Genomic DNA, 7,379 nt, shown 5'->3' with positions numbered 1-7,379 from the left:
GAGCCAGGAAGGAGCAAATGAAAGTAGGTTTTAAAAAATGGAATTAATAAGAGTAAAGTGGTTTTGTTTTCTTTTAAATAAAGATAATTCATAGCGTTGCTCGTTTTATGTGCCTGTTTTTGCTTGCGGTTCTCATTCTCAACATTCAGATTTCCGTGTCAGATAATGAGGGGGCATGACCATTAATGGTCTCCATTTCAACGACGGCTTTAATAATTAAAATAAGGAAAACAATGTGCTCAGATAGTTGTGGTTTTCCTGTGGTTGCAGAAAGCCCCTTGTTCATCCTGCGCATGGGGCAAATGGCTGGATTATCCATCCCTGGACCAGGTTTTGAACGGTTCAGAATTCTGTCAACTGTGCTGTACGGCACTACATACATTTTTGGTGCTACAGCAACATGGCAGCTAGCAATATGTCCATCTTCACAAGAGCATGAGAAAACAAACTCAGTCGGTCTGGCAGAGGGGGATTCGAACTTCAGTCTCCCCAGTTGGTCTTGGGGGGGATTCGAACTTCAGCCCCCCAGTAGGTCTGGCAGAGGGGGGATTTGAATTTAAGTCTCCTCAGATCCTAATCTGATACTCTAACCACTACACCACACTGGTTGTCAGTGTATATATCCGAAAATATATGCAATACAGGGTCAAGCTACAAGTGACAGCTTTCCTGGGTTTTAAACCCGTGTTTGCTGACACTGTTTTAATTGATCTGTAGTTTTTTAACACAGAGTTGTGTGGCCTCCCTCCAGAACAAGCATGCAGTGGGAGAGCCATAGTTGCGTGGGCTTTCTTTCTTCCTCCTCTCTCCTCCTTTCACAGGAGGAAGATGAGCAACCTGGCCAGCGAGCCCCACGCACCGTCCCCCTGCTGTTAACTAGCCCCACCAAAAATGTTGAAGGCACAAGAGACTGCCGGTCTGTTCACTGTGCCCTGAGGGGGTCTCACTTGGCAATCCTCACTGTGTCCAAAAATGAATGGATTTTGTATTGTGAGCTGCCTTGTATTTCTTTCTTTTGAAAAGCAGAGTCGAAGTGTTCCTCGGGAATTGCACGGAGTGATTCATGAGCACGTAACTACTCTGGAAGGGAGGGGTGCATTATGAGAGCGCTTGAATGAAAGTGCAGCTCGTACCCAGCTTACAGACCCTGCACAAGGCCTTGGGAATGCAGACAGTGGAGTCAGGGAACTGTCCAAACTGGAAGGAGCTAGGATGGAGGTGGGGAACAGACACCTCCATGTCCTTGTGTCTGCTGAACCAAGTGTGCCAGCCCTGCACCCCTCTCCCTGGCCCTTTTGCAAAGATTCTTCTTCTTGGTTGTTGTGGATTTTCCGGGCTGTATAGCCATGGTCCTGGCATTGTAGTTCCTGACGTTTTGCCAGCAGCTGTGACTGGCATCTTCAGAGGTGTAGCACCAAAAGACAGAGATCTCTCAGTGTCACAGTGTGGAGAAGATGTTAGCAGGTAATTTATATCTACTCAGGAAGGTGGGTTTGGGCTGAGTCATCCTGTAAAAGTTTCCCAGGGTGTGGCATGCTAATGGAGGGAAGCTTCACTGTATCCTGATTAGTGGTATCCTGTATATGGTTTGGTGGTTGATATGCTAATCTTATCTGCAGGGCTGTTGTAAGATGTAGAGTATTTTGTTAGTCTGGTGTTTTTCAGGACTGGAAACCATGCCCTATTCATTCTTTCTTTCGGTGCTACACCTTTGAAGATGCCAGTCACAGCTGCTGGCAAAACATCAGGAACTACAATGCCAAGACCACGGTGATGCAGCCCGGAAAATCCACAACAACCATCGTTGTCCGGCCGTGAAAGCCTACGACAATATATTCTTCTTCTTCTTCTGCACCAATTGTCTCTTCATCTTCAATTTTCAGATACAGACTTTTCCCCTGTTTCTCTTTCTTTCCATATGTTGCTATCGCGAACCCTTCGATTTTGGCCTTTTTCATTGCGGGCGTTCCTGATGTGTTTCTTTGGTTCCGTCTTTACGGCATTTGTGCATGGTTGATGCAGAATTGACATTAACAATGGCATACATTTGACGATACATTCTGCACCGGGAAATAGAGGCATGTGTTCCACCTTGGTCTGGAGGAAGTCCCCGTTCTATTGGAGGAGGACTCCCAAGGACAGGGGAAGGCTTCGAAGTTTGCGCATTAATGTGGTCGGGTCCAGGCCAGAAAATGGCATGAAAATTAAGACCCACTGGCTCCGTTCACTCAAGGAAGAAGCATAATTGAAATGAGGGTTTTGAAGTTGAAAGAACGGGGATGAGAACTGGGTGCCTACTGAGCACGCATGTTATCCCCTTCTTGCAAAATGATCCCGTTTGGATATGTTGGCTACCATGCCGGGTGTGTTCCAACTCCCACCCATCCCCGAAACGAGAACTGCGCCCAAGATGACAGGGGTAGTGTATGGGCTAATTATTTTCTTTACTAAAATCCTCAGAGTCTACTAACATGTTGAAAACTTTCAAAGCAACAGTGCACAATCAGGATCTCTTTACAACTGCAGAAGTAATCTTTGTTAACTGATCCGGAGCTTGTTCTCTTGAATAGCAAGAAAAAGCCTTCAGTTTTCTGACAGAAGTATGTTCGAGCCTGCCTTTCTGCCTGTTCTCTCTTTTAAAGAAGAAAAGAAAAGTCTTTCAAAAGAACACAGTTAGTTGTGGGAGAACGGCGCATCAAAACAGACGCTGGCTTCCTCCGCACACCGTCAAGCCTTTGGGTACAGGTGGACAGACAGGGCTCCTTGCCAAATTCTTTTGGTTTACAGGGAGTGGTGGGAGGGGAATCCTCCGAACCGCTCCTAGAAGGGCTTAACTTTCCTCTTTCAAATGAGGGACAACCTTCTACATTCTGCTGCCGACGCTCCGAGAGAATGGCTTTTTTGCAGATGTCGTCTTAAAACAGAGCAGCACATTTTATGACCGTGGGCTCTCCGGGAAAGAAAAAAAGAAGAGTTAAGGAAGGTAGGTTCAGTTGTCTCCTCTACCCAGGTCTGCTGTTTTCCTGCACGGGTGGTTGGATTTTATTTTTGTCCTGTTCCTTGCTTGGCTTGTAAGTTTATTTAATCACTAGGAGGCATCCTGACTTTTCAGTACAGGGGCTAATTTGGTTAATTTTAAAATACATATCTGTACTTCCAAATCAACTGGAGTGCCTGTAACATGTTCTGGTTTGCTGTTCACTTTTACGGTCTATCACAGTCAACGTGTTACATTAATTGCTATTCGGAGGAGAAGCTGTGATTCTCTGTCTTGTTTTTTTTTAATCTGCTTCTTGAATCTTGCCCAAACACAGACATCTTGGCTGGAAGTCAGCATTTTGTTTTTATATTTTTTTCCCCTCCAAGCTGAATTCAAGACTCTTTTGGCTGGGGAAATGTGGCATTGAAGTGTCTTCTGCTAGCGTCATTTAATGGAATTTTGGCAGGTCGCGTTTTTATATCTGTCAACCGTATTTGAAAAGACCTTTGTTTTCCAGTTTTGTTTAAATCTTCTTTTCTGTGTGGGTGGATCGGAGGACCTTATTAAGCCTCTTCGTTTGGTGCAGTTTTACGAATTAATGGCTGTGAGCAAAAACTTACCTGGAATTTAATGCTGCTATAACTTTCTGCTGTCGTTTTAATGCTGTTGGAAGCGATCAGTTCTCTGGGAAGAAGTCTGTCATTATGTGTGCAAAACAAGAACTACTTCATCTTCTTACTGCAAAGTCATTGTAATGTGAAACTGTGGTCCGAATACCCCTTGAATGGTTTTGTGTAACTTTTCAATCGCTTGCTTTCTGCAAATCAGGTTGGAAAAAAAAACAACAGGCAAGGTTCTCTACAGTGCAGTTTCCTGAAAGTAAGCACCACGGAGTACGCTTGAGTAGGATTTTGAGTAGACCTGCTTAGGATAGCACTGTTACAACCTTAGCTTGCTTGATTGTCAGTTTGATTGTTTAAGAATGGTGAAAAATAGCTTGTGTCTCGTGGTGAAAATTCACCTGATGGTGTGGTACAGCAACTGTAGCTATATACTAGGCATAATGTCTGTTTGTCCAGTTGCGAGATCTTATATGAGGCCTGGAGTAGGTACATTTTTGCTCTACACCTTCTGAACAATACTTGATACCAAACTGCTAGTCTGACAGTCCCAAGGATATTAAGTTTGTTCACTTTCTTAAGTCGAAAGCAGCCACAATCTAATCAGTGTTGTGGAAGTTTTACCAAACATAATACCGATTATTTCCGCAATTCATTGCTTAACAGATTATGGATTTCTTTAAATGATGCCAAGGGTGGGGACCCTGAACATTTTGTCAGTCCTGTCTGTTGCGGTTTCTGAGAAGCAAATATTGCGTGACTGCTTTGCCATGTGATCTTTTTGATACCTACTTACTGCTCTTGTAACGTATCTGTCATCTGAGGGTCTCAGGGTGATAAGCGTAGTGCTATTTACAAGTGCGTAACACTCCACGGAGAAATTTTGTGAATGTTACCAACGCTTCTTTCAAAGTTTTCTGGATGTTTTGCCTGGAAAAGACCCTCCAGCTTTGCTCCGAATCTCTCTTTCCGCAGAATTCTCTGACAAACCAGGGATAGCATAAGTTGCCCTAGTCTTCTTGGAACACTTCTCTGCTTGCTTCAGAATTTCTTGCGGGTTTCACCTAAGGAGGAATCCCAAATTTGACACAAATTTTGCTTTGGGTGAATTTTCAGTGTCAATATGGAAAAAATTCTATTTTATGAAAATTGGTTTATTTGACAGACAGGGGACAAGCCAATTAACCAGGTCTATTATTTTTAATAATACAGTGCCACCAATATCCTTGCATGCTACCTGCCTGAGCAGTATCTGAGCAATATAAAATAGGCAACTCTGCTCTAAAGAGCAGCAGGATTTGAGTCCAGTGGCACATTAGAGATCAACAAGATTTTCAGATTGTAAGCTTTTGAGAATCAGAGTTCCCTTTTTCAGACATGAGAGCTTACTATCTCTTTTGACCGGTGAGATGAGAGAGACCACAACAGTAAGGGAACAGAGGAAGATGGAAAGGTGTCTAGGGATAAGCTGGAGAAATTGCACGTACTTACATTTGCAGTGTAGACCAAAGGAAAAAGGTCAGAGTCTGTCTGACAAGGCCTTTCGGAACCATTCACTTCAAAAATACAGTGCCTCACAACTTAGAAATCACATACTTGAATTTGGCTGTGTTTTAAAAAATGACTAATAACACACTCCGAATAATTGTCAAGGTTTCTGAACCTGATCGTTCACATTGGAATCACACCACTGCAAGAAAGCTGGTTTTCTAACAGCAGAATCGTTAGGCAAAAGTTCAAGTTTCATTACAACTACTAGTACTAGGTGGGTGGTGGTGGAGAGTGCCATCAAGTCGTAGCTGACTTATGGCGACCCCTGGGCAAGGTTTTCGTGGCAGGAGACTAACAGAGGTGGTTTGCCGTTGCCTGCCTCTGCAACCCTGGTCTTCATTGGAGGTCTCCCATCCAATTACTAGCCGAGGCCCACCCTGCTTAGCTGTCTGAGATCTGATGAGATCAGGCTCACCTGGGCTATCTAGGTCAGGGTAAGTGGGTACTGTGCCTATTAAATAAAAATCAAGAGCAGGTATAGCTCAGGACAAGAGAGATTGGTCAGATCGAAGAATTTTTGGTTCTGATTTGCCTTGCCTTAGGTGGGTTCCCTTTGATGGCCTTGGACATGCTGCTTATCCGCAACCTCCCATCAGTAATGAGAGCATAATAATACCAACCTGTCTTACATAACTGATTATTAATATTATTTATTTGTATCCCGCCCCGCAGCCTAAAGGCTCTCAGGCGGCTCAAGTAGATCAAAAATGTGTTATCCCAAACCCTCCTTTAGCCCGCAGTAATTCCATCTAAAATATTATAGCTGTAATAAAACTATCAACACAGCTTAAAACCAGTCCCGACTATTTAAGAGGATAGCAACAGGATAGGGTGTGAAACACCTTGAAAGCACTGTGGGAGTGCTAAATATGCTAGTTAAATTGCTACAGTGGGAGACTGTGAACCACTGACATTTGAAGGCAACTCCCCAAAAACTGCATTTTGTACATACATCCAGGGCAAAGGAAAGCACTATTCTCTCTGTATGAGATCCCCTGTTCCCCCCAGCTTCCAATTGCCTTCTTACCATATGCTTATGGTGAAGCCGCTCGATGAAAACCCCAGATCTCCTTCATATATTTCAGATTGTGGTTAGATACCAATTTGTGGCACCTAATCACTTGCTCGCTCCACTCATGCATGGGTGAGAGTCAGCAGTTTCGACGAAAACCACAAGCCACCTACCACAGGGGTGTTAGTGATGAACGTCGTCATAAAATGTTCTACATCCTGAAACTTCTCATTTGCGGGTCTTGTTGGTGTCGAACAGAGAATTTACAGTATGGAATACAAGTCTGAAACAGGAGGGCGCACAAAACGGGTCTGGCAAGAAGACCCTTGTGTTAAAACAAGTTTTCTCCATTTGGCACCAGTTTGAGGTGGACTTTAGGATAACAAAATGCCCTAAAACCATAAATAAAAAAAAACAACCTTTCAACCGCCTGGGTTCTTCAGTACTGAAAAGTAGTTAAAATATATTAAGAGGCAACAAAATGCTGTACTTTAAGAATCTCATCATGTCAATAGAAATTATGTGTGGGATGTGAACTGTGGCTCAGTGGTGGGGTATCAGCTGAGCCTGCAGAAGGCCCAGGTTCAATCCCTGGCACATCTAATTAAAAAGGGAACAGGTAGGAGATGATGTACCCTGGTTTGGATAGTCCAGGTGAGCCTGATCTCATCAGATCTCAGAAGCTGAGCAGGGTCAGCCTTGGTTAGGAAGTAGATGGGAGACCTCCAATGAAGACCAGGGTTGCAGAGGCAGGCAACGGCAAACCACTTCTGTTAGTCTGTTGCCATGGAAACCCCACCAGGGGTCGCCATAAGTCAGCTATGACATGAGGGAACTCTCCACAGGATACGATGTAAAAGAACTCTACCTGAGACTCTGGAGAGCTCCTGCCAGTTAGAGTAGACAATGCTGACCTTGATAGATCAATGGTCTGACTCGATATTAAGCAGCTTCATGTCCCGTCTATTCAGACTTCTAATCCTGTCGATTCCACTTCTAATACTCCTCTCTATAACGCTTTCCTCAATAGCAGAAGACATTCAGTTTTGCAAGCAGCAAAAATAAACTGCAGGGGAGTGCTTCTGGGCATGTGCAGAGGGCTTCAATCTTATCACAGAAACACAATGCCTCTTGGGTTGGGGGGCAGGGCTTCTTGCCAAAGACAACGTGAGTTTCCAGCTTAAACCATTTTATGTCTTAACGAGGACTCAAAACA

General features: G+C 44.0%; 1 protein-coding gene across 1 annotated transcript in view; it reads left to right on the top strand.

The window, feature by feature from the left end:
• Window positions 1-2,894: 2,894 nt before the first annotated feature.
• Window positions 2,895-7,379, top strand: part of ZBTB7C (zinc finger and BTB domain containing 7C) — a 106,406-nt gene continuing 101,921 nt past the window's right edge. Inside the window, exon 1 of the mRNA XM_054987093.1 lies at window positions 2,895-2,983. The gene's annotated coding sequence lies outside the window, so the exon portion shown is untranslated. The remainder of the gene's footprint in view (window positions 2,984-7,379) is intronic.

Source organism: Eublepharis macularius, chromosome 8 (genome assembly GCF_028583425.1).
Source record: "Eublepharis macularius isolate TG4126 chromosome 8, MPM_Emac_v1.0, whole genome shotgun sequence".
Taxonomy (NCBI): domain Eukaryota; kingdom Metazoa; phylum Chordata; class Lepidosauria; order Squamata; family Eublepharidae; genus Eublepharis; species Eublepharis macularius.
This window is presented reverse-complemented; position numbering and strand designations above follow the sequence as displayed.